The sequence below is a fragment of the Triturus cristatus genome, chromosome 7 (assembly GCF_964204655.1).
Source record: "Triturus cristatus chromosome 7, aTriCri1.1, whole genome shotgun sequence".
In the NCBI taxonomy this organism is placed as follows: Eukaryota; Metazoa; Chordata; class Amphibia; order Caudata; family Salamandridae; genus Triturus; species Triturus cristatus.
In genome coordinates, this window is record NC_140590.1 from 1,560,065,109 (window position 1) to 1,560,090,838 (window position 25,730).

General features: G+C 45.4%; 1 protein-coding gene across 3 annotated transcripts in view; it reads left to right on the forward strand.

The window, feature by feature from the left end:
• The first annotated feature begins 24,528 nt into the window (after positions 1 to 24,528).
• The window catches only part of ZNF335 (zinc finger protein 335), a 357,780-nt gene continuing 356,578 nt past the window's right edge, over positions 24,529 to 25,730 (forward strand). For 2 of the 3 annotated variants that reach the window (XM_085619363.1, XM_085619366.1), the window contains exon 1: positions 24,529 to 24,614. The gene's annotated coding sequence lies outside the window, so the exon portion shown is untranslated. The remainder of the gene's footprint in view (positions 24,615 to 25,730) is intronic. The other variant, XM_085619364.1, reaches the window with a different exon arrangement.

The following is a 25,730-nucleotide window of genomic DNA, read 5'->3' on the forward strand; positions in this document are numbered from 1 at the left end:
TATATCTTGTGCTTCGATTGCCAGCAAACCATCTAGAATCTCTCTAGAGCTCACTGAGATGATAATGATGTCATATGACTCAAGCTCTAAGGAGCATCTACAGGCACTCAGAATATCTTGCATAATGATCGACTTACACTGGTAGTGACCACTTTAACTAATGTAAAACTTTATTGTTTAGAGATCCCCTTTCCTTGAAGTGTTCGCTCTCCAATTTTGGTACATTAAATAGCTTGAAGTTGTAGTGGCCCTCACTGAGCCTGGGCTGAATTGGTTTCTCTGGACAGGTAAAGCCACAGGTGTCACTAGACATTAATCCCGCTTGAGCCCCTCTTCTATATGGCAATCCAGAAAAATTTGGGACAGTAGTTTTACTTGGATCTGCTAGAATAAAATAACCAGGTGTTGTACGGCAATGGCTACAGGCCCCCTTAGCAGGAGGTCCAAATTGCCCTCCCTGAACATCAGAGGTAAATGATTGGAACATACTGATGCTGACCTTGTAGTATCCAGAGGTTCCCTGCTTCAAAACACCTCAGACATATCAGGGTTAGGGTGGGGCAAGAGATAAAGGCAGAATCGAACTGACTACGGTTCCCTGCTACGAATTGCCACGAGCTAGCATTTGAGTTGCAATATTCGGTTTGCATTCCAGGGATTTGACCACCTCTTTTAGACCAGCTATAAAGATATGCCTTCTTTCTGATATCCTGGTTATGGCATATTATTGAATGGAGGAATCCTTAACTGAGTGATTCCCTATTAATCAGCTCCACCATAGGCCCTTCCTGCCTCTTGCAGGCTATATCAACCCCAACAAAAGAAAATGGGATTTGGCTGACTTGGTTAATAAACTTGTTTTATATAATTAAAATATGGCTTTTAAAATTATTTATATTATTTATATTGTTAACATTGCTTGGATTTATAATGGGAGCTCCCATGTGCCTGGCCAAATGTATGCTTCTCCAACAAGCTCTAAATAGAGTAAATCATGTGTCAGGAGATGCTGTTAATTATTCAAGGTTGGCTTGGATAGTGCTTTATCAATCCAAAGTTGTAATACCGTGCCTCAGATGGTAAAATGCGTTTGTCATTTTTTCGTTCGGCAGGGATCGCACTTGCTGATCCTATGCTTAAAGACATTAACAAATAACAGCAAAAAGGGGTTGTCACTTTTCTAGCACGCATAGATGGCATTCATCATATATCAATATAGATAGATAGATAGATAGATAGATAGATAGATAGATAGATAGATAGATAGATAGATAGATAGATAGATAGATAGATAGATATTACCTAGTTATGGTTAGGACCTAGTTTCGATAGGATTGTTTTTTGCCAATAACTTTGATGCCGTTTTCACAAATCGTTACAGAATTTTCAAAACTAGTACGCACTTGAGTTCATGCTGCTGTCTGGAAAGTTTCGGAGAGATTTGTGAAGCGGGCCGAGAAAAAAGGGGGGGCCCAAAAACATTTTCCCCATGCAATTTCCCATAGGGATTTTCTGGCATGACTACAGCCCAAACCGCTGAACGGAATTACACCAAATTTGGCAGATAGCTAGATCTTGGTCCACAAAATAGTGTTTTTGATGATTTGGTGTAAATCCATCAAGTAGTTTTTGAAATAGTAAAGGAAAAGCAAACTTGTAATCTTAGGGACTCGGACCATCCGCAAATCCAACAGATCTCATGCTGAGATGTGATTGGCTGCCAACACTTCAACCAGGAAGTGTTGGCAGCCATTTTGGGATTCAGACTCATCCGAGTCCCAAAACAAAGATAAAAATAAAGAAAAGGGGGCATAGTAGGAATACTCTGACCCCTTAGACCTGGTGCTCGGTTCCCCCAGGGACGCAAGAGCCCCCCAAAAAATATTTTTGTGGCACAAATCCCGAAGATTTGCGAATACTCAAGGAAAAAAAAAAAAGTGGTCTCCCAGGCGTGTTTGTTTTGAACCCCAAAGTAGGCCAGGCCCGGGGGCTTATTGTTATATATATTATGGGGAGGGCGCATATTGCCCCCTTCCCATGGACCGCCACCTCCCCGGGGCAGGCTGATTGTCATTTTTAGGTCTCGCCTGAGCCAGCGCGCATGCGCTGCTCTGCGAGGCATTTTGTAAAGGCTTTTAAATTCCAAACACACGCTCGTGGGCGTGCTTGGAATTTATCACTTGCTATTAGGCTTTGCGTGCTGTCTTTCTAAGAAAGACAGCACGCAATTGGCCCCAGGGGAGTGCATGTCCCGCCTTCTCTGTTCTGTGGCTTAGGATCCGCGGGAGCGAGCATGAGCGCCATGTTTCCAATTATCGCGCCGCCTCGCGGTCGCGTTAATTGGAAACATATGGGCAAAGTCGGCGCTTTCACTTTTGCCACGGCAGGCACAAGCGCGCTCGCGCGGGTACCACTTCCGGGCTTGTCTTGTTTTAACAGCATTGTTCAAACCCTGCACTGTATATTTTGCTGTGTAAAGTTTTAAAATCTCGTTGCCCAAGCCCAAATCCTAATATTCGGGCAGTAATCTCAGGTCTCTTAGTTCTGTTGTCGGGTCTCATCGCTACTGTCATAGTACACGCCACATATTTTCCCAGTATGCAGTAAAACATGTGTTATGGGAATGAGGGATGTCCCTGGACACATACCAGAGGCCTGGACAAGAGGGAAGATCTGCTTGCACAGAGAGGGATTGAGCGTCCGTACATGATTTCCTTGGAAGGGGGGGCACATCGGGGGTGAGGTAGGGGACAGGGGCACACTGACATGGGGCGGGGAGGGGTGGGAACGAGTTGGGGTTAGGAGGGACGGTACTCCATTGGGACACGGGGACTCGTTGTGTAATGAGCAGTAATTGTTGATTTGGAAAATAATAAAAATGTTTCAACAAATGCAGTAAAACATGTGTTAAGCATGGGTGCTCTAAGTTTTGTATATGTGAGAGTAACCTTGCATAGTTAACAACTATTGGACTACCCTTAGTTCCTAGGCACCTGCGTAGTTTTCTTTTGCGAGTTTTAGATGGTGCGGCACCTCGCAAGCATTTTGTAAAATCGTCACCCACACGACTGCAAGCCTTGCTTAGCTTTTTCTAGTGACTGCACTGGAACCGTCAGTTGCCTGCATTTTGAATGCAGGTTTATACCTTGCTTAGCATTTTCTAGTGAATTATAAAATACACTTACAAGATGCTATTGAAATTCTCAATTTTTATGCAACAGTGGCGCGGGGACGTAACTTTGGTAGAGGGGGGTGGATAACTGGCAAATAAGTTTATATTAGGGGGCTGCTTGGTGAGAAAATACACCCGAGCTTTTACGTCAAAGCATTTTTTTTCCCTTCAGCAACACAGTGCAGCTCGGAAGTAGCACACAAGCTATCTGCTGCATGCCACTGGTTAGCACTTGATATGTCTCAAAGATATAAGGGGGGGGGGCTTTGTAGTGGCAATAAGGAGAGACAATCTTGCAAAATGGTTGCCCACATTGGTCTAAGGAGAGGCGGGCTTGTTTACTATTTCTTGTCTCTAGTTCCGTGTTTTATGTGGTATTCAAGGTAATGGGAATGAAATCAGTAACTCTGTTGGCCATGGTTGTGTTCCATAACAAAATAAACAACATGCTGAAATATAAGGCCCCCCTATAATTTACTCTACACTGTCTGGTGGGAGCTGGCCCAGGAGAATGTTTCCTGGTTTGTGTTCGACCTAGGACGCAGACCCTGTGTCCCCGTATTGGATCCAGTGACTACACCCATAAAACTCAGTCTAAAGGTAACATGTCAAGGGGCTTTAGTTTGCTTCTCTCATCCACACACAATACCTGATGTGATTCAGCAAAGTTGGTTCCCCTGTGTCACCTTGTTCTAAGACCAGCCTATAGGCCTAGTCTGCATTTTACTCGTTTGGGAATCTGAGGCAGATCCCGTGATATGGTAACTTTTCTCTGGTTGTAGGCATTGCCCAGGGCCCCACCCACCGAAAGGACTAGAGCTGTTTGTGTAGCTACAGTCAGGGTATTTGTGAGTAGGAACACTTACAAGGAAATTCCAGACAAACATATTGATCCATATTCTCATTAGCAACAGGTGTTTGTGCATATCATTGTGTTGCTGGTGAACTTTGGTATTGCACAGTGGGCATACATGTTTGTTCAGCGCGCATGCGCTGCTCTGCGAGACATTTCATAAGGGCTTTTAAATTCCAAACACATGCTTGTGCATGTGCTTGGAATTTATCACTTGCTATTGGGCTTTGCGTGCTGTCTTTCTAAGAAAGACAGCATGCAATTGGCCCAAGGGGGGTGCAGGTCCTGCCTTCTCTGTTCTGTGGCCTAGGGTCCGCGGGAGCGAGCATAAGAATCATATGTTTCCAATTAGTGCGCCACGTCTCGCGGTCGAGTTAATTGGAAACATATGGGCAAACACGGCGCTTTCACTTTCGCCGCACAAACGCGCTCACGCGTGCACCACTTCCGGGCTTGTCTTGTTTTAACAGCATTGTTCAAGCCCTGCACTGTAGGCTTTTTATCTAACTTCCCGCTTTGCTGCTGATCACCTTCTCAGTCTACCTTGAGCTTCAGACTTTATTTATGACCGTTTCTTTCTCAGCACATGAAACACTACATTATTTGTTGGAACTGTACCGAGCTCATTTTTCTTTTCATTACTGGTTAAGTGTTGATTCTGCCCATTGACTATTGCAATCTTCCCTGTTCCCTCTTTAATGTACAGCAGTGTTGTAGTATTCCCATTTGGCTGAAAGCAAGCGCACCCTTTTGAACCTGGAAGTTACTTCTCATTTGCTGCCTCTGAAGTTGGAAATCAGTTTAATGGGGGGAATCGCATGAAATTACTAAATAGTGCCAGTGATACACTATTTACACTATAAATCCTAATAATTGTTATACTTAACATATCGAGGGCAGCAGAATTTTGAGATGTACTTTCACTTTGCGTTTCACACTGTTTAAAGGCAGCACACAGAATAAAGTCTCCAAGGTTCTCGGTTGCAGCCGGGTATTATTTGGAGAACCCATCTCTGTTGGCACTGTTGAAAAATGCTTTCTCTTGCCAGCTCCTGGAGTCTCTGGGGGGGAAGGGCTCCTATTGGCCTTTGTGCCATTTCTCGCACGAGGCTGGTACAATACAATGTGGTCTACAATGCTTAAGTATTTGACTCAAAGCTTCCAAGTCACCCTGTTACTCGTGGCTCCTCCCAGATAAGGTTCTGGGGAGAGGGACGATTTCCAATTCAGACCATTCATGTTGGTCTTTTAGATCAGATCTCTCTCCCACCGTCCTGAGTTTGTGGCTGCCTGGCTTTTAATGGCCTGTTGCTCGCCTGTTAGGAGCTTGCATCAACAAACACAGCATCCCTTCCCTCATTCCCTATATACGTCTATATGACATTAAAAATGGTCAGTTGCCATACATTCGGAGCGTTTGGCATTAATACTCTCAGGTTTGCAAATCTGACCCCTAAATTCCCCTTGGTAAAAAATGGGGAAGTGTTTTTTGATATTGTAAATCGATTTTCGAAACTCCAAAGCTGTGTTTTTATTCTATTTACTAGGACACCTCTGAAGTATAGCTACAATCTGCATGCAAATATGGTTTAGGGAGACGGGAAGTTTTTTTCACCCTCCTGGTGCCTCATTCCCCTTTTCATACCCTCTAAATTTTGCAATGAAAACAAAACAAGCGCCTCACTAATGAATTCTTAGAAAGCCATCTGATGGGAAACGTACAGCAGTGAGTTTCTATTGTAAATAATGATTTGCGTTCCAATAAGCCACCGTTTGGATTTTTTTTTAGGTTTCTGGATAATGTAGAGCCCTTTTGTTCAGGAACATGTTAGTAAACATTTCGTGACACGCGCCTGTTTGCGGTGGGCGTGTATTTCAGCGTGCGTTGCTTTCCCTCTAATCAGCCTCTTTGTTGTAAACGGTGCTGAACGCACAGGATGCAGGGCTGACAGAAACCGTGTTTGTTGGTGGCGGCTGCACTGGAGGCGATCAGACGTCTCTCCTCTGCCAGAGCTGATTAGTGTTTACCCCAAGCACGCCAACGGTATAACTTCGCCGACCCCTCGGCTCACACTTGGGACAGGTTTGCACCACCATGTGTGGGTGCAGCATAGGCAATATGTCGACAAGTATCTTGCCCAAACTGGTATCTGGGTTTAGTCTGTCCCCTTTCGCTGAGCCTGGTCTCTGCTACAAGTGTTAACTACATCACTGAGCATTTAGAATCTGGAACTGATAGAAAACGAACATTGGTAAAATCAAGACATTGAGCGTAAAACACTCCATATAATAACACTCAGTGCCACATAATTACACACCACATATTTACACTCTACTCAATGCAACATAAATACACTTCACATAATACCACTAAGTGCCATATAATTACACGCCGCATACTTACACTTTACTTCATGCAACATCAAAACACGCCACATAATACCACACACTGCCACATAATTAAATGCTATTAGACTACACTCAATGCAACATACACTCCAAAGACCACTAAATGCCACATAATTACACACCACATAATTAAACAACTACTAAATACAACATACACTCCACACAATACCACTCAGTGCCACATAATTATATACAACATAATTACACTGCACTCAATGCAACATGCACTCCAAACAATACCACTCTGTGCCAAATAATTATATGCTACATAAATACACTGCATTCAATGCAACATACACTCCAAATACCACTAAGTGCCACATAATTACACGCCACATGCAAGTACAAAAAAAAAGACATTTTTTAATTAAAAACTTTTTTTAATAAGGTTTTCAGTTATATATAATGTCATCTTCATTTCTATAAAGGTAACAAAAATGCTTAACACTTTGCATTATAACTTTTCAACATAATGCACAGCAGCCACAATGCTCTACAACATAGCCAAAAATTCTGCCTAAACACATAAGGTCCCAAAGGCGAGACCTATTGGCTATGCCAATGCTTGTTACTGAAGGGGGGCCACTGAGGCCCATGAACCACCATTTCCTCAGGTCTTTATTAATAAATTGGAGGGGGGGCCACGTGGACCCCTTCCATTGCGCTTAAGGGTACATAGCCACAATCACAATTTATATGGGGAGGGGGGCCGTATTCTGCCCCAGGGGCCACCACCTCCCCAGGGCTTGGACAACTTGTAAAAAGGGAGAGGAGCTGCATGTCCCCCCCTCCCCCCCCCCCCCCTGGCTCTTTTCAGCCCCAGGGACCACCACTTTCCCAGGACTGGCCCTAAAAAACAAAAGAGGGGGGCCACAGGGCCTTCCTCCTAGAGCCATTAATAGCCTTGGGGACCGCCACCTCCCACAGCCAGCTCCCTATGTCCCGGGGTGCCCACCCCTGGGACATTACTGTTTACTCTTGCTTGGTGAGAGCAAACAGTAAGTCTGCTCCCAGCAGGTGGGAGCAGGAAAACTGCTTCCCACTGCTGGGAGCGGAGTTTTCATCTGTTCATATGTTTACCTGTCAGCAGTGAAGCAGGCAGGAAAACAGATTAAAGAATTGCTCCTGCATGTAAGGAGCAGCATTGGGGCTCCCCTGTAGTCACCAATACTGCACACTGTGTGCCCTGGGTGGGCTCCAAGGCATCCAGCATCATGTAGCCAGGCCTCCGAAGATGGGACCCCCAGAGCCAAAATCAGCCCAAACTCTTTGGGGGAAGTGAATGCATGTTGATCTATTGGAGCACAATCTGTAGTGACTGATGACTGGGTTCTTTCTTGGCCTCTCCTGGAGGGAAACGAGCCCATGGTTCTCCCTTTAAATTAATACGAGTATGCAAAAGTGCAAAATCCCCTGGAGGCATTGCCCGTCTACCTTAATAGTAAGCAAAGGTATTACCGCTTTTTACCAGGATGATGGGCAGCTTACTAAAGGCCCCTAGCCATTACCCACCAATTTTAGTGACACGTTCTTGATGCCGAAGAATATGAGGACATCACCACCAAACAAAGAAGTACTTGCTTCATATAGTTAACAGGAAGTACCCTTGTTTGGTGGAGATTCACGTCTTTGTAGTCTGGTCATCTTCTCTATACCAGGATTCATGTTATCACAGATTTCTGGATGAAGAGGCACGAGTAACAATCACATAGTCGAAACGCACATGAGGTCACTAGAGACATTTCCTTGTGGTCCATTACACAGCAAAAGTGGAGAATATGCACTCACCCCCTCACAAACCCATTCAGCCCCTCCCACACCCACTCACAGACACACACACACTCACAGAACCGCAGTAACTCACACACCCACTCAGACCCATACAGCCACTCAGATACCCACAAAACTACTCATACACCCACACATACAGCCACTCACACACCGACTTACAGATCCATACAGCACCCATACAGATAATCACACTTACTCACAGACCCATAAATCCACTCACAAACCTACCCACACAGCTACTAGCACTCACTCACATACCCAGTCACTCACACCCACTCACCAACTCACACACCTTCACAACTACTCACACACCCATTCATACACCCATACAGCCACTCACCAGCCACTGAGACACCCACTCTTAAAGGTTACAGATAGGAAATAACATTTTAAAAACCTTCAAAATTCACTAAAAAACACAAAGGTTACAGGGATGTTATAGTTAGGCTCAGATTTCACATGCAAAAAACAATAGATATTCAGCAGTTATAGTTACCTGAGCTAACTATAACTAACGCCCCGCAACGCACTGCTTATGATGAGGGACATATTATGGACTGGGGATGATTGGTTTATAGCGGATTGCTTTGTATAAGTGCAATGTGCCTCCACTTTTGTTGGTGGTTTTAAAGTTAATTAAAATGTTGTTTTAAAAAAAAAAAGACATGTGGAAACAGTAGTTAGAGAAGTAACCAGTGCTGATCCACGGATGTGCGGGACTCCAGGAGCCAGAGTGAAAATGTGTTGGTTGGGAGCATGATCAGCTCAAGAACTAAAGAGAGCAGAGAAAATTAAGAGCCTCATCTGCATTCACTTATGTGTTCGCCTGCATGACATTGTGTCCCACCCTAATAAACACTGCCTCATCCTGGAAGCTAAGCCTGGTGTCAACGACCGCCAAATATGTATGCTAGCCTCTATCATATGGCAAAATTGTCTGTTCATGACATAACAGTGTCAATGGCATAATAATGGTGATCCTTTGCCATTTTGGGCGTTCGTGGTCTGTATGTGACATACTGACAGCCATCATTGACATATTACGAGCATGACTGGCCTATCTTTAGGCATCTGACATCTGACATAATGTTTGTCACCTCTCTCATAATAATGGCCATGACTGATATATATTGGCCATTCTGGGCAATGAGGTATCCAGCCTTGAAACAGAGGTTGCCCTGGTATAATGGTGGGTATTATTAGCATACTATAGGTATCATGGGTAATATGGTGAGCATCCATAGTCTATGATTGTAATACCTGGGCATTCATAGCAGAATGTGTCAATGTGAGGCATTTGTACATGTGAAAATATGACAAGCTGACATATGGGGATAGTGTAATTCATATAAAAGAAAACTATTAAAGATCTTTTTTTACAGAAAACGTTTTTCTTCTATAAATCTGAGTTTGTTTGTCCAAAATGGAAAGTTATATATGCTAGAAACATGTACATATTTTCAGAAACTGATATGCAGATGAAGATTAAAGGATGACGTTAAACACATTTAAAGTTGATAGTTGGATGATACTTCATGTTTGGTTGGGGAAACCTATTGTTGTGGTTACATCCTTTTTGCCACAGGGAATGCTACTTCATTGGTCAGGTGGAGGCGTTTAATACTGATAAACTTTTATCTCGCGTTTAAGCTGGTAACCTTGCCTGGAATGCTTAGGGTGGTTACTACTGATAATCCTGCTTAGGGTTGTAGTAGTGTAATGCTAACACGCCATCATTATTTTACAGTAATAACATTTTCGCTCAGTATAGAAAAGGCTTGAGAACCACAGTTTAAAACAAGTCTCCTTCACCACCCTTTTTTTAATCCTTGCAGTGAGCCATTACTCTATGGTAGCCAAATAAGCGCACTTTAATGATGATCAAAGATCTACGCTCCTTAAAGTCATCGGGAAAGATATCCAGGACATACTCCAACTGAATATGGTGAGAAATGCGAGGCTCTTTGTTTGCACGGTGCCTAGAACTTCACCAAGGACCTTACTTTTGTATCTCCATGTGCTGTAGTCCATTCAGGCCAAAAGCCTAAATTCCAGCTTCAGGTAGCGCGCAAAGACTCCAGATTGCCTCATCCACCTATGAGCAGCACAATCAACAATCCTAATGCCCCGAAGAGCACTCACCATTGGAAAGAATCCTGCTCACAATGTCCTCTCTCAGCTATGTAGTCTAACCTGGGTCACCCATCTATTTGTTAGAATTTCCATCGCAACCCACAAGAGTCTCAGGATGTGGCCCTTACTATCATTGAATCACTAAGGCAGCCAGGCAGCTGTTGAGTGCCAGTCCCACACACTGCCTTGCTGCCTATCATAGTTATGCCACTTTCAGACAATGAGCCCACCACTCAAAAGAGAGTGACCCGCACCCAACATGCAACAAGAGGGCTTGAGAGAGTAAAAGGTGGTGGTTTTGAACTTTGAAGAGAGAAGGCCATCTTTGCGCCGTGCATCAGAAGCAATGTTACGACCCTGCTTACCCGAGAGTGATGGGAAGCAGCAGTGCCTGAATGCCCTGATGGGTAAGCAGCCCATCTGGACTGAACCAACATGTTCTGGACATCACAAATCCGATATTTGCAAAATAACAAGGGCATCTCCAATGGAGCTACTGACTGAAAATGGTCATGTCTGTTAGAACTAACCATATACCAAGGTGCGCACAACCAAGCACACACAATACTATCTCAAGGGCAGTGTGGGACCCCAATTACAGGGGCTTAACAGATTTAACAGTGAGAGCCAGTAGCTGCAGATAAGAAAACCTGTACCCATGACTACCAAATCACTTCCAATTACCATCAGTCTTCTTATAGAATGGCGGGAGGGAGGGACAGAGTATCCACTTAAGGGTGCACTGCCTGCCCAACAGAGAAGCCACAAAAACGTAAAGCTGACATACTAGTAGTATTGACTTTGAATGGCTACTGAAAACATGGGATAATACACAAACGTACTCTAAGCGGCAGGGTGACTGCATTTGTGCACGTTCTTTGAACCTTAGTGGTGTAATGGTTTTTGTTTGCTGACAAAACCTTCTTCCCCTTAGCCCCTACCTTCTGGAACCATCTTCCTATACATTTGCGGGAATGCTCTGATCACCTGCAGTTCCGTAGGCTTATGAAGACAACACTGTTTTAACCCATACCCCTGTTTCTGACCGACTAAGCAGTTTGCGAGCACGGAGATACCCCTTGGGGGGTGATTCAGGCGCTATATAAATCCTAAATCAAATCAAATCAAGGTGGAACAGTATTTCCGGCGACACAATGTATGGTGCCTATTTTCGCAGATGTACTTCCAGTTTAACTATTTAAAGGGAGCCAGTAGAATCCCCCTGGTCATTACGCACAGATGTTACTCTCTCTTGCTGCTATGGACTGGGAGCACAGAAAGGGATGTATTGGACTAATAAAATGTTAGAAAAGCCCTGAAACCCATTCTCAAACTCCAAAGAGGAAGTAAGAGGCCCACTGTGATGCAGATGCTTTTCATGGAGGCATGAAGCATTACAGTCACAGAGCCTTTGTCACAAGACCTAATGAACAAGAAATGTCTTGCTGAACTCACCCGTGCCTGGATGACCAATAAAAGCATTAATTTCCATCCACTTAATAAATAAGAAGAGGAACTACTACAAAAATAGCACATCTCATGGAATCATATCTGAGTAATACAGTGGGGTAGCTTTACCATCAATTCTAGGGTAAGGATTGTCACTAAACATGGAGCAGGTTAGATGGCTATTGGCCCTCACCCAATTAGTACGTCCATACCTCAGGTTAACTGCTTAATTTGTCTGCGCCTTTACAGCAGTTTGAAGGGAACTGTGTATGCGGATAAAAATTCTAAGGAAGTTAAATGTGATTATGTGGGGAGAGGGAGGCTTAACTTTTACCAGTCTATTGTCAAAGACCTAATGTGGACAACATCAATAGTTACACTAGTCTTTGGGTCATACCATTTTCACCATTGGCTTCTTTGTCAATCTTACCCGCATGCTTCTTATTCGGTGGATTTCCTTCCTCTTCTTGTGTCTGTAACAACCCTGGAGTGTACATTATTTACCATTCTTTTGATCGGGTGTCTTGTGTCCTTCCACAGCTTACACTGAGGAATACGCTTTTTAAGTCGAGCTTACCTTACGGCATTACTGGTTAAAAGAAAAAAATTACTTAGAGGTTACCAAGATCTTACAGTGGGCTTAAAGCTAGTCCATTGCGTACCATTGGTTGGCTTTATCTCAACTCTCATTTGCTTACTTCCTATTCCTGGTCTTGCCTCATCCATCTTTTGTTTGTCCTCCCCTCTGGAGAATATCTTCTTTACATGTGTCTTTCCACTGCTCACTTTTAGCTAACTAATTTTTTCTATTTTGCTGAATCACTCCATGAGCGAATGTACTTTCCAGTTGTCTCCCCCATGTGCTTCTCCTCCGCAGCGCCCCAGGTCGCACATCTGTGTGCTTCTCCCCTAAGATATCTGCTTTGGTTCACTTTTTCTACAGCTTCTTGCTCCAAACTTGGTGTCAGTCATCTTAGAATGCTAAATTAAAACAAAATAGCCACCTTATCATGATGCATGCTCACGCAAACATAACCAAACTGCGGCCGCCATAGCGTTATGAAGCATACGTGCACATGCATAATGATGGATGCATGCATCTATCTTCGTGTTTTTATTTAAAATATTTTTAGCTAATGCTTTTCCATATCAGCAAACAAGTGTGCTTTATCTTTCTGCCAATACCAAACAGGAGCGACAAAGAGCACTGGCAAAGACAAAAGGTCACGTAACCCCATAGAAAGGCGAGACCTACTGGGTTTGCCAGTGCTTGTTCTAGACGTTTAGTAATTTCAAAAATAATGTTTCTTTATTTTCTCTGCCCTTTTTCCATGGCAAACAAATAGTGAGCACCTGGAAGTTCCATTGAGGGCAGGTCATACCCTCCCGACTAGCTGAGATGCAGGATAACAAAAACTGGATAATTACACTGCAGCTTCCTTAGCTCACCAATAGTAGCAGGCTTAAGTAACAAAACAATACGTGATTTGTGAAATGGTACCATTTATTGTAGCACAATACAGTTATTACCAAAGTCAAAAAATCTGACTGACCAGAGATCTTTTCTTTGCGACGGTAATGTCACTTTTAATCAGTCAAGTATGCCAATTAAAATAATGCACACAAGACTTATTAGGAATGTTCTTTGTCGGATGCAATAATTATTGCACCTCATAAAATCTGAAACCAAAGTGTTCTGAATTAATAGGGTGCAAACATTATTCTCAATTCTGACTGATTGGGAAAAACATGCAGATGTTGGTACTTACTGCGCCAAAATCCATGTGTCTTGGTAAATAGTGGGCCATTTTCCCATGTTACATTCTGAAAGTTCTTTAACCCACTAAATTTGCATAGTAAATATAATCCACACAGGACTTGATTAAAATGCAGAGTGTTTTGTTAACAGACTGAGTGCTCTTAATCAGATGCAATAATTATTGCACCTTGTAAAATCTGACATCAAGCCACTAGGAACTTGTCAGGTGTAATAATTACCTATTCTGAATATTGGGGGAATAAGGTGGATTTTGGTGCTTACCACACCAATCAGCTTAGGTGATAAAGAAAGGAGCACTAAGACTTAGTCCCACTCAATGTTTGACAAAAATCTTTACTCTTCAGTATTGCTCAAAGTTACTGTCTCAGAACCCCAATAGTTATAGGGATAAATTCATTAGCCAAAGCTTCAATCCACAACTCGCACTTACATCATACAAACCTCTCAGAAACTCCTTCCCTAGTAACTCCAATCCAACCTGTTCAAATGTACGACTTGCCCTACTGATGTCAGATGGACATGATCATGATGGGTAACCAGGGCCCTCGACTCCCTTATCCCGATGGTTTCCAGTAAGTGTGGCTCCCGCGCCCCCAGTCCCTGGTATGATGGCAATCTGAGGGCTCTGAAAAGTGTCTGCAGACGTGCAGAGAGAGACTGGAGGAAGAGGTATGACAGCAGCAAAAAAACCCTGTATATGGCTGCGGTCAAGTCTTATCACCGCGCGGTTTGTAGAACCCGGGCTGAATACTACGCTCTGGAGTTTCGCAATAGTGGGAATCCTGTTAAAACCATCTTTAAGGCCCTTAAAGACCTTGTGGCAAGGAAGCCGGCCGGTAACTCCATCAGCTCCAATACTCATTGTGAAGCGCTGGCGGCTTTCTTCCTGGAGAAGGTCCAGACCATATATAGGGCCTTCCCCTCCTCCACTGCACAAACCAGTATGGGGCCTCCCATCCGGTCGGATCAGGTGGCGCTAGACTCTCTCCCCTCTCTCTCTTTGGAGTCTTACACGGCCTTGGCTCTCCGAGTTAAGTCGGGGTCGCCGGACGACCCGCTCAAGCCACCTATGTTCAGAGACCAGGTTTTTGCTCGCCCGGTTTGCGACTTAATCAACACGTCGCTATCATCAGGCCAAGTGCCTTTGAAATGGAAGCATGCGGTAGTAATGCCCATTTTGAAAAAACCATCTCTCGACCCTACAAAATCGGAGAACTACCGCCCGATTTCACTTCTCCCGTGGCCAGCCAAACTCGCGGAGGTGCATGTCAACACCGCCCTCTCTGGTCATCTGTTGCGTGCCAACATTCTGGACGACACCCAGAATGGTTTTCGGGCTGGCCACAGTACGGAGACAGCACTGTTATCTATGGTCGAGCACCTTCGGGTAGTTCTGGATGCAGGTCAAACGGCGGCGCTTGTTTTGTTAGACCTAAGCGCCGCCTTTGACACGGTCTCCCATGACATTCTCCTGCAACGTCTTGAGGAGATAGGGGTGATCGGCACTGCACACCAGTGGTTCCGTTCGTTTCTCAGGGATCGTTCCTTCTGTGTGGCGTCCCCGCCCTACCAGTCCAAATGTCATCCTCTGTCTCTTGGGGTCCCACAGGGTTCCTCACTGAGCCCCACGTTGTTTAACATCTACGTGAGGCCGCTGGCTGAGGTTGTGAAGCTCTGTGGTATGACCATGGTGTCGTACGCAGATGACACCCAGCTAGCGGTCACGATCAGCGGGGACTCTGGGGTGGATGCCCCAAGATTCAGAGAAGGACTCAGGGCGGTGGCTGGTTGGATGACGTCCAACTGTCTCCAACTAAACGCCAAAAAAACGGAGGTGATGATCTTTGGGAAGCGGACGGACCTATGGGGAGATACTTGGTGGCCCTCTGAGCTGGGGCCGACCCCCACTCCGGTTGCGGAGATCAAAAACCTTGGTGTTTGGCTGGACCCTTCCCTCAACTTCGTTGGCCACACCAAAAGGACGGCGGCTTGCTGCTTCGGCATCCTGCGCAATCTGCGCCCTGCCCTTAAATACTTCGATGCCGCAACTCGTCAATTGGTGGTGCAAGCAACGGTTTTGGCACGGTTGGACTATGCCAGCTCCCTTTTTATAGGATTAAACCAGGCTGAGTTAACCCGACTTCAAAGAGTGCAGAACGCTGCGGCCAGAGCGATCATAGGTCTTCCTAGGTTTTGCTCGGCCGGTCAATCTTTGCGAGCCTTGCATTGGTTACCCGTTAGGCAGCGGATCCACTTTAAAGTTTTGTGCCTTTCCTTCAAAATTCTGAAGGGCCTATCACCTCCCTTACTGCACCAACTCTTGCGCCCTTACATCCCGGGCCGCACTCTGCGCTCGCTAGACCAAGAATTAGCGGTAGCCCCTCGGTTCAAACTCAGTCGGGTGGGGGGTCGCTCTTTTAAGGTGCGGGCAGCCGCACTCTGGAACGCTCTCCCTTTGAAACTCCGGACCTTTGGTGACCTGCTCTCCTTTCGCAAGGCCGCTAAAACTCATTTATTTTCTGAGCTTGGTTAAATCCTTCACTCCCCAATTTCTTAATAATTATTTCTGTCCCCCAGCTGTGTTGTGTTCGCCACCTTGTCGGTGCGCCGGGACGCTCCTTCGCTGGAGCAGCCGTGCGCAATACAAATAGCACTAACATAACATAACATAACATAACATAACATCAACGTTCACCGTAAGGTGCAACTGATATAAAATCTAGCACTGCAGAAAGTGATGAAATTCTTTTGCGGGAAGTTTTTATATTCCTTAACTTTTAGAGTTAATGCTGATGATCCTTCATCATCCCAGTCTTGTGGGAGATACAAAACAACTGCTACTCACACTGAATTAATGCAAAAAGTTTTCACATGGACGCATCATTCTCACAGAGGTCCTTGAAATTGCTTATACTAAAGGCAATGCGTTCTGTGATCATACATTCCATTACCATGTACATTGCCAGTCACTGCACTGAAACAACAACCGAGCCCGCAGCAGAATTTTGATGTGATAATGTTAAGGAATGACCCAAGACCTCACGTCTGAAGCTCAAAATGTCTTCTGAAACTCAAAATGTTGACTACTTCCTGACTGGACTGAATTCAAGAGAAAAGTTAATTTTCTAACCAAACATTTTCATACCATAAGCTTTTGTATAACTGACTTTAGCCCAGGTCAACATACTGTGAACTGGGACAAAGTGTTATTTATCAAGCGTCACACTGTGTCACTTGCGTACTTTTTTGCACCATAAAATGTAGTGTTCTGCGAACAGACAAAAAAAATTAAAAAATTGCTTCAGATGAAGAAAACCTCTTAACACCAAAAAACATTATTAATATTGGATCTATTAGTAATCTTGGAAAAAACAATGGAGGTAGATTGAAATAACTAACATTTTAAGGTGTATGAATCACTGGGCAATTCCGCAAATCAAACATTCAAGCAAACCACTATTTTTGGAAATGTGTATATCTGTTGATGATTCAGACAAGTTCATACCAACACTGTAGCGTCTGTGAATGTCACAAACTGTGCAAGTTACTGCAGATGAGACAACTTTGAACAATGGAAGTCATATTTAAACACAACAAAAACTCAAAAGAATTTAAAGTTAAGCATGAATTTCAAAATAAAAATGTTTTTATTCACCTACTTTGAAATCACCTGTTAACCATACTTATATTTTACTCAGGATTGGGCAGGAATAGTTCATCAAATTTTAATAGAGCGAGTTCTAAGTCTTCGATGATGACAAAAAAAGTAAGACAGACATGAGTGCCATGCTTTTACGATAAGAGATACAATTCCCCAGGAGCAGTGGTATCTAACCATAGTCCGTGTTAATTTGTTGAGGTGTACTCGTGCAGTTTCTGATATTAAATTAGGGACTTATTATTTACGCATGCAATGGGAACAAGTTGGTTTCAAATAGAAAGTTAATCACACCTTTGGAGGGTTAGATTTATTGTTCAGAATGTCTATGAATACGGTGTGTTATGGGAGCTCTGCTTGTTTCAGTTGTACTCTTTAAAAGAAAGTTCTGCGTTTAGTAACGTATAAAACAGGTTTTAGATCCTCAGTTAAGAGCAACTTCTTTTGATACGGTTCCACAGATACGTTGTGGCCCCATGTCTTGCTCGACAGTATCATCCAATATAAGCTTTTTAAACAAGTGTTGCATTGTGGAACTTATGGTTTCAATTTTAACATTAGCAGTGTATATTGAAAATTCCAAACATGCAAAACGCTGTTACTTTAACCCCTTCAGCGCGGCGCGGATTTCCGCGCCGCGCTGAAGATTCCGTGCGCGGGCGGGGCCATGATGGAGCGGTTCCGTCATGCGCACAGCGCAACCGACGCACGTGACGGAACCGCTCCGTCACAAGCGTCGAACGGGTTAAATGTTTGACTCTCTGGAATGTCACAAACGAGATGGACCAAAATGAAAACAATTGTTTTCTCTCCCTATGAACTAGCTGTAGAATGGAAAAAGGTTCTGCCTGCCGCAAGGGAAAAGTCCTGTGATCTCAAACACCAAACAAGCATTTACAATGCAATGGTCTCGGCAATATTCTAGATAGAGCTATTGGTATTGCTCATTATTTTTTTTATCATTTTTGTATCCCTAAATAAATGGCATTGTCATTTCTATTGGCATTAGTTTTTTTTTCGCATATGTGATAACTATTGCATTAGCAGAGAGAGAGAGGTAGTGAGATAGAGAGAGTGAGGTATTGAAATAGAGAGTGAGGTAGTGAGAGAGAGTGAGGTAGATAGAGAGTGAGGTAGTGAAAGAGTGAGTTAGTGAGTGAGGTATTTTCTGACGTAGTGAGATAGAAACAGTGAGTGATGTTGTGAGCTAGAGAAAGAGTGAGGTAGTGAGATAGAGAGAGTGAATTAGTGAGTTAGAAAGAGAGAGAGAAGTTGTGAGGTAGTGAGAGAGTGATGTAGTGAAGTTTTGAGAGTGTGTGATATAGTGAGGCAGTGAGAGGGAGATAGAAATAGATAGTGATGTAGTGATAGAGAGTGAGGTAGTGAGATAGAGAGAGAGTGAGGTTTTTAAGTAGTGTGTTAGAGTGAGAGATAGTTACTGTGGTAGTGATATTGTGTTGCTGTGAGAAAGAGAGAGTTGAGTAGTGAGTTAGAGAGTGAGGTAGAGAGTTAGTGAGAGAGAGTGTAGTATAGTGAGAGATAGTGAGGTAGTGAGAGAGAGAGTTAGGGAGAGAGAGTGACGTAGTGAGAGAGCCAACCCCACACACATACAGAACCACCCACACAGAGCCACACACATACAAAGTGTATCCCCCAGACATACATACAGAGCCACACATACAGAGTCAGCCAGACACAGATAGAGAGCTATCCACACAAATATTCAGAGCTACAGACATCCACATACAGAGCCACTGACTTACACATACAGAGCTAGCCAGAGACATAGTCACTTAACACATATACCGAGCTAGCCACATAAAGATACTGAGCCATCTATACACACACAGAGGCACCTATGCACTTTTTGAGCTACACATACACTGAGCCACACACGCACAGCTACACACATAGAACCACACAGACATACACACTTACACATACTGAGCCACACAGAGCCACCAACAGAGACACCCACACAGAGCCACCCACACACACATTGAGCCTCCCACACACACATTGAGCCTCCCACACACACATTGAGCCTCCCACACACACATTGAGCCACCCAAACACACACACACACAGCCACCCACACACACACACAGCCACCCACACACAGAGCCACCCACACACACAGAGCCACCCACACACAGAGACACACACAGCCACCCACACACACACAGCCACACACACACACAGCCACCCCCACACACACACAGCCACCCACACACACACAGAGCCACCCACACACACACAGAGCCACCCACACACACACACAGCCACCCACACACACACACAGCCACCCACACACACACACACACACTTCAATGAAAGACGGCTACGATTTCTAATACAGCATTAATTAAATAATTATTATTGGCTCCGTTACGGAGCTCTCAACACCAACTAAATTGTTGCTGCTAAAGATCAGGAATTTAGTTGCAGACTCACCTGGGCATCCACCAAAATAAATTGACGCCGGGACCCCGAGGGTCTCACTTAACCCAGACAGGAGCGTAGGGTGGGGGGGGGGGGGGGAGAGCCCAGGAGAAGGGAGAGGCCGAGAGTATGCAGCAGCGCTGAGGCGAGAGAGGGCGAGGGGACAAATCACCCAAGCGGCAGGCCGCAGATTCTCCCGGAGCAGGCCCATCCATCAGAGCTGCGCGTCAAGTCACGGGGTAGCTCCGGCCCGCCATGAACACCACCATCTTTAGCCCGAGGAGAGGGAGCGAGCGCCAGGGGGAGGAGAGCGAACAGCGCCAGCCGGAGAGAACAGGGGGAGGAGACCAGAGCAGCAGCCGGACACAGGAGCACTGAGGGAGCCATAGCTCAAAGTAGCTGAAATGCGAGACAGATTGCATTGCAAATGCTTGTTTATACAGTCGGAGATCTCCAGTTCTCTTGTGTTGGTGGGAGTATCTCATTCAGTCCTTTATTTCTTTCTGGCACTTCGAGCGCTGCAGAAGGAAAGCAAAACTACAATTCCCACAATGCAAAGAAAACACACGGTGTGAGAGCACCACAGAGCTCTCTGTAACTGATTGATTCCTGCCCACTAAGTCCAGTTAACTATACTAGTTGCACAGAGAGCCAGTGATAGCGCTGTCCACCTTTGGAGCTGAAATCATTCTTAACAAGTACTCAGTGAGAATTACTTGGATGAAGCACAAAGTTAGGGTTTGCCCTGGTAGAAGGAACCTGCCTCCCAGTGTGCACCCATCTCCAGGTCAAGAGTGCACTGGGGCTCTTAGCAGAGGTTTTGCCACTGACGCCGTAATTTCTTTTATCGGTTTGGGTTTCGACCCGAAAGTTGCATGTACAAAGATGTGGAATACGTCGCTTTAGCCCTGGTCAGAGGCGCAAATGTCGCTGCAAAATTGTCCAGAACGTTTTGAAATTGGACCCTTGCAATGTACGTAATCTGACCCGCGGCTCCCAGCCTCCATTATGGTACAACTCACTCTGCACCGGCGCGCACAGGCTGCTCCTTTGCAAACCCCGGCGCTCACTCAATCTAGCGCTCATTCCTCTATCGGTCTCTTACAAATAACAAATGACACATTTTAAAATTGGTGAAAAAGAAAAATGGGTAGAGTATGGCAGAATCATGTTTATGTTTCTTTAGATTTGGTACAGTCGAGCTATCCGCAAGTAGATCCCAACCACAGTTTTGCTTCATTGGCACCAGCACCACCCTGGGAAAAGGAGGCTCAAACACTCATGATAAGCTGGGAGCGAAAAATAAATGACACTATCCGTCCTGTGAGATGGAACTGAAGTAAAAGAGACACCTCCAGGAATATGCATGTCTCAAAAGTCTTCAGGAAGGTGCTGGCCTCTAGGCCAGAGCTCACTGGCCTGCAGGAAATGTCTAGTGGTCAAAATACCTGTATGGTTATAGCTTCTCCACAGCATCAGAAAGCTGCACTTCAATTTCCCATGCATGCACAGTGCTCGTAGATGCTGTGGCGCCGGTGCCAGTTCCCACATGTCATGTAGTCAGTCTCACTGAGCTCATGGGGTTGTTTGTTGAAAATCCCTTGTACATATACTGGCGACCCAGAGTCTGCCGGGCCACCGGTGTAAGGTCCTGGCTGGTGAAGGCAGCAGGGGCACTCCGGGCAGAAACATGATCATCAAAAGTTTCTAAATGGAGCAGGTGGACTCTCCGTTTGGGGGACAGGGTACCCTCAGTGACGTAACAGTAGACCTTTACGCCCCGGTGGCGTGAGCGGCCAAGCTCCAGGGGGTCCCCTCTGGCACTGTGCACGGGTGGTGCGGGCCCCTGGCCAGAGATCTCCTGGCTGGGTCCAGAGCTGGGGGCGAGTGGCTCCATGTACTTTTCAGAGGGGCCCCTCAAATTTCGTTATGCCACTGGGTACCCTACCACAATGCTACTTTTAAAATACTAAAATAGCATCTGTTATCACTAGCTTGCTCTTTGGCAAGTCTGCCCTTGCTGCCCCAGGGGTCACGGGGTCATAATGGCAGCTCAGGATACGGAAAGTAGAGTTCAAGGAATGTGTCTGCCTTCTGTAGGGGGCACTGTTTGCCATACACCCTCAGCAGCTTATAGGAGGCTGGTGAGAGGCTCGGTGTAGTATAGCAGGTCGAATGAGTGATGTCATCTGGGGTCAAAGGGCACTTTCATTGTGAAAGGCCAATAAAATAGTGGATGGAGTTCTGGATGTCCAAGAGGAGGTACCGCTGGCCGCCATGTTTTCTCCTCCAGCACATCTTGAGGATTGCCACACGCTTTCAGGAGCTGGTTTTCTCTTCCATACTTCTCACCCGGGGAGCGCTTTTCCACATGCCAACATTTTGGGAGAGGCAAATGAGAGATTTTTTTTTAAAAAAACGTAATTGAGTGATGCATTTCCCTGCTTGACTTCTATTGAATGGGAGGAAATTTCAGACAGGAGGCATAAAAAATTAAGCCACTTTCAGCTTCAGAAATCGGGCTTCTCCCGCCAGAATCGGGTCTGTTGGCATATTTGCTTTTCCCCTACACTGCACTTAGATGTTTGCAGCCCATGGTAATTGCAGTAATGGGTCCGGTTGTTATTATTTATTTATTTATTTCCCGCCCGAATGCGGCGGACGCGCTCCCCACAGCAAGCGGCTCGCCCACATCAGCCTGGCAGGGAACAGAAGGCCCGAATGCACCCTGCGATGTTTACAGTCAGATGCACGCGCACATTACAGGATGCACACATTTCCTGAAATTGCACAGCCTCGGCTGAGCACAGTCAACGACCCGGAGAGGTTGCAAAAGATGCGAGGGTGCTTTATGTTGTCCGGAGACGGAGGTTGTTTCAGGCCCGGTTCATATTTGCAGTGTCGCTACTCCAAAGACTGCAGTGGGGCTTACTCTGGGGCAGTCCTCCGGTAGCGCTAGGAAAATGAGCGCCGATCTAGGCCGGAATATACAGGGTCGTAGTGTCTATAGCAAGACAGGAGGAGGCCGGCGTTGGCGGGGGCAATCAGGCACGGTCCATGCTGCGCGAGAATCTCACCTCTCCCACCAGCACTCCAGTAAATGTCCGATCGACCCCCCCGGCTCACCCACGGACCCTGTCCCCACGGGGCCGCCGATGGAAGCAAGCTCTGCTGATGCAGCTCCAGCGGTGCTGGCCGAGGCTACGCCGTGGTGGGAAGGGGGGTGAGGGAACGCGCCGCAAAGGATACGCACCCGATACACTCACCGCTGGACATCGCCATACTCCCCGTTGGGTCAGCCAAGAAGATCCTCACGGCCAGACGATAGCGAAAAAATGGCGGATGGAAGCTTCTAAACTTTTTCGGATTCGGGGGCGTGTTCCTGCTGTTCTAAAAGGGCGTGGCTAAAAAGTGGAAAGAACAGCAAGGAACACGCCCCCGAATCTGAAAAAGACGGAGCCTATTTGGAGGGACGGCTCTCTCCTCCAATGGCTGGCCTCCGTTTAGGAAGCCAGCCAATGGAGGAGAAGCAAAAAGAGAGGCGGGCTAAATAGCCACTCTAGAAAACATTAAATCTCCGACTTCCGGTTCTGCCTTCGGCAGACCGGATAGTCCTCGACCTAAAAAAGGTACCGACCTGAAAGTTTCTGAAAAAGAAAAGAGCTGAACTGAAGAAATAAGATTGTCGTTTGTGGGAAACCATTAAAATGAATGAGTCAAAATATTTTTAAGAACCCCAAAATCATAGCAGTATGTAAAACAAGCATTTGCAATAGGTCTTGCATTTACGAGAGTTTGAGCTATTGGCGCTGTAAATGACAATGCCTTTTATCTATGCGTTTTTAAAACAGATAAATAAAAGGCATTGTCCTTTACATTGTCAATATTGCATTGCAAATGCGTTTCATGCCCGTGCTATAAAAACCTTTTTAAAAGCGTTAGAAGACCACATGTCCTGCCTGCAACAAAAGCAGGACAAAGCTATTTGAGAAAATAGTGCTTGGAGGCTGTAATTAAAGCCTACCTAGTAACAACACACGTAACGGGGAGTTACAACATGAGACAAGGCAGTACTAAAGAGGGACTACTACGCCTATTGTCCAATAAACAGACAGTTTACAGTGAACACTGACGCAAGCCAATGAAAAATGTGGGTAGAGCTTCAAGTCTCTACCTGTCCTGAATACAGCATGTGGATGCTCGCAGCGGCTGCCAAGGCTCGACCTAGAAGTAACTGTATATTGACAGAACTATGGTCCGAGTTTAACAATACTTCAGGAACCTACATTCAGGATCATAAGAGGTGGAATGTTTACTGGTATGAGAAAGTACCTAACGAGCCTCCACAAACACCACCCCTTATGGCGGTAGCCGGAGTTACACTAGCAAGTTGAATTACAATATTGCAACCCTACTTTCAAAATTTGGAGAGTTTTTGGGAATATTCCAATACTAGCGTCAGAATTGTGAAAAAACAAAGAATAAACCCCCCAAATTATTTAGAGGAAAAAGAAGCAATTTAGACAGTAAATTAACAGTCGCTGTATTCGCAAATCTTGCACTACTCTGCACCCTCCTTCTTTCCAGCCTCGGTTCACTGAACGACGTTAAAATGACGCCACCACGCAAGTTTTTACTCTCCACGTATCGAAGTCCGCTTTCGTTGTTCAGAAAAGTAGTACCCAGTTTCAGCCTAAGTCTCGTTATCCAACACCCGGTAGGTGACCAGTACATCAGTTTGTGCGAATCTGGGTACCGCATTCAATGGGGTGGCACAAAGTCCGACGCAGAAACACAGTTTACATAAATGAAATTAGGGTGATATAATGGGCTGTGGTATCACTCCGCCAACAGACTGAGACCGATCATGGCGCCTGTGTAGAATGCCAGATCAGAGGGGGAACGAAACGTCTTCAATTGGAACATGGTAAGGGAGCATTCGCGGTGCGTTACCCGGCGCTGGAGCGGTCATCTATCCTAGGGCCAGCTGAGGACCCTGAGGTCCCTATACTTGCCTGAGCGGAAAGCGTCACACACACAAGATGGCTGCGTTGCAGGCAGAGCGGGGGGCAGCCGCGTTGAGGGCCTAGGCGGATTCAACGCATTGCCCACCTTCATTCAGGAAGGCGTGGGAACTTGGTTGAATAAAAGTAGTTCATGGTGATTTCTCGAAATATAATGATTCCGGATAGGTCGGGTTGGCAGTACGTTCCCCACCGTACCCAACAGTGTGACTTCGTAGAAAAGTGATAGTCGTTATACTTGGCGGCACACAAACCTGAAGCAACCGAGGCGCAACTAACTCCACGTTGTAGCCGTGTAGGTTGTGTCTAACAATGTCCCGAAGGTCTTCATGTCGCCCAGTACCTGGAGGGTCGGGAGAGGCACCGGTAGTGGGTTAGTTGCGAGAAGGAAGTAGGGTCTATTGTCGGTCTGCCAAGGTAGCATCCAGGCGGAGGTGTCATAAGTGGAGGTTGTCGATTCTATTAACCGTGAACATTCTTGTTCCTCCCCATTTGCAACAGAAATGTGGTTGCGTTGAACTTCGACCTCCTGAGGGGTGGGTAGTTGTCTTGGTCTTTTTGCAAGGCCTTGTGCCTTGGGACAGGCATCTAAAGTAACTCAGTTCTATGCGTGAGTAACCCACCTAGTCCATGTTTTTATTTGGTACACTCTGGAATATGTAGTTAAGTTTAAGTCCCCACAAAATCGACTACAAGACCCAGAATTCAAAGGAAAGTCAGACTGCACGAGTTGTTCTCAGTCATGGACTTAGGAATTTCGCGAACTCTGTTGATAACAATTCCAGCTAGGGGAGGCTCGAGTGCCATCAAGGAGACGCTGGCGAAGACCTTATCAAGTTTCTGTCATGGCCCAAATATTGAACCTAGACATGGAAGGACCTTTTATGTACATCACTCATCAATTAACCTATCATGTAAATTATTCAACAGTTGATGTGTAAAAGAATATGACAAGATTACAAAAACAAGTTACTTTTTTCATTTGTTCTCACGTTAGATCACATTTTTACCATGCTGCA